We start from the raw sequence: 2,674 nt of genomic DNA on the forward strand, positions 1-2,674 counted from the left end.
TACCTCAACCTGGCGACAGAGCGTGACTACGTCTCAAAAAAAGAAAAAAAAAAGAATTATGTAAAATGTGTATTTAAAAGTAAACACTTCATAATCCTATAATTTACCCAACACACTTTAATGAACACACTTTTTAAAAATATTGACTCTTTGCCAGACGCTGTGCTAGGCACTTAAGATGTAATGAAACATAGAATAAGTATAGCCGATTTCCATTTTTGGCCCTTCTCTGAAAAGACAGGTTAATGTTGTTCTAAAATTTTATCTAGAAAGTAAAAAAAATAAAATAAAATTACCCTTTATTGTTGCACTAGAAATAATGCAATCAGTCATTAAGCTGTTGATATGATTATCCAATTTATGCAGTTACCCAGTTGATACTTGTTCTATTTAATGGATGGATTCAAGTGATTAAAAGACAATGAAGTCTCTATCTCATATCCAGGAATTGATTTTTAAACTTTCAGATATTAAATCATTCTGATTTTGTCTCCTCCGAGCATTGGGCTGACTCAGAAATGATTTTCTTCTGTTTTCAAAATCAGAGAAAGAGTATCATGGCTGGGTAGTTAATCTTCCACATTGTTTATACACTAGTGTCATCAGAGTTCCTCCTCAAAGGAAAGATCTATTATAGCAACCTCTCTATATATGTTCTATTTTCTTCATTGCTGATGAAAAAATCTGGTAACTAAGTGATAAGATGCTTTAAAATTAAAGTGACTGAACCACAGGTTTAATGGTGATACAGGGAAATATATCTTTGATTTTGTTAGCCTGTTTTGTCCTTTCCATTGTTAGTGGTGACATGAGGACTGTTGTCCCTGTCCTCTCTCAGTATCGAAGCTTACTCTCACAGTTTCCAATCCACAAAGAGGAAAAATGTCTTTAAAAGTTTTTATTTCTTCCACAGTCATTTGCACCTTATTTAAGTTCTATGATCAGTGTTGAAACTCCTTTAATTATGGAATGACAAATATTCCTCACTGAAAGGTATGTGAATATGTCCAGAGAAGGGCAGGAGGAAATGCACATAACTTGAGAGTGAATGGAGAGAACGAACTGGTTTTCCTCAACATAAATGACAAGATATTTTTTGCAGTAAATATTCCATGCATCACAGTGCCATGTCTTCATATGTTGAGTAAGAAATCAATTCGAAAGACAATAACTTAAGAAAGAGAAGAAAGAAATTATCATAGCATTTGGATTGGCATTCTGCTTAACTGTCTGACTTTATTTACATTCTTTATTTTTAGTGAAAATTTATAGAAAATCTGTCTTACACCAGAAATATTGTATACATTTTTGTTGTTGTTTGTTTGTTTGAGATAAAGTTTCCCTCTATTGCCCAGGCTGGAGTTCAGTGGCACAATCTCGGCTCACTGAAACCTCCACCTCCTGGGCTCAAGTGATTCTCCTGCCTCAGCCTCCCGAGTAGCTGCGACTACAGGAATGCACCACCACACCCAGCTAATTTTTGTATTTTTAGCAGAGATGGGGTTTCACTATACTGGTTAGGCTGGTCTCAAACTCCTGACCTCAGGTGATCAGCCCGCCTTGGCCATCCAAAGTTCTGGGATTACAGGCGTGACCCACCGTGCATGGCCACTGTACACATGGTTATAATTAATATTTCCAAGCATATTTCGAGAAAATGTATTCTAAATGCCCATTTTACAAATGAGGAAACTGAAGCTCATATGATTTATGCTACTTGATAAGCTCACATAGCCAGTAAGTAGTGGAGCTTGTTTGAACTCAGATCTGCCTATTATTTACCCCTGTATATGGTAAATACACTATGTGGTAAATATCTTAGTTTATAACTTTAAAGATAAGATGGAACTGCAATTAGTATCCTATGACAAACTGAGTTTTTTGATACACTTTCAAATTATGCAGATTACGTCTGGCATGGTGGCTCATGCAAGTAATCCCAGCACTTTGGGAGGACAAGGTGGATCACTTGAGCTCAGGAGTTTGAGGCTAACTTGGGCAACATGGTAAAACGCCATCTCTACAAAAAAATACAAAAATTAGGCCAGTGTGGTGGTGTGCACCTGTAGTCCCAGCTACTTGGGAGGCTGAGGTAGGAGAATTGCTAGAGTCTGGAAGGATGATGCTTCAGTGAACTATGATCATGCTGCTGCACTCCAGCCTGGAAAACAGAGTGAGACCCTCTCTCTCTCTCTCTCTCCCTCTCTCTCCATATATATGTGTATATATATATATATACAAATTATCAGTAACGCTTCATTATCCACCGATAGTTATAACAAATCTTCCTGTCAATTTATCTAGCAGTTGATCTGTATTTATACATCTATTTGGCTAGTTACAATTATGTATTCTTACCCCATGCTTGTTCTAACAGTGTACTTTTTAAACAGAACCTGGGGCAACAGAATGTGATTTTGAAGGAAGTAGACCTAGGTTTCAATAGTCCTGGCTCTATCATCTATTTGTTAGCATATTACAGGCAGATGGCTCAGGCCTGTAATCCTAGCAGTTTTGGAGGCCAAAGCAGGCAGATCACTTGAGGTCAGTAGTTCAAGACCAGCCTGGCCAACATGGTGAAAATGCGTATCTAATAAAAATACAAAAATTAGCCAGGCGTGGTGGCCGGTGCCTGTAATCCCAGCTACTCAGGAGGCTGAGGCAGGAGAATTGC

Source organism: Cebus imitator, unplaced genomic scaffold, assembly GCF_001604975.1.
Source record: "Cebus imitator isolate Cc_AM_T3 unplaced genomic scaffold, Cebus_imitator-1.0 Scaffold861, whole genome shotgun sequence".
In the NCBI taxonomy this organism is placed as follows: domain Eukaryota; kingdom Metazoa; phylum Chordata; class Mammalia; order Primates; family Cebidae; genus Cebus; species Cebus imitator.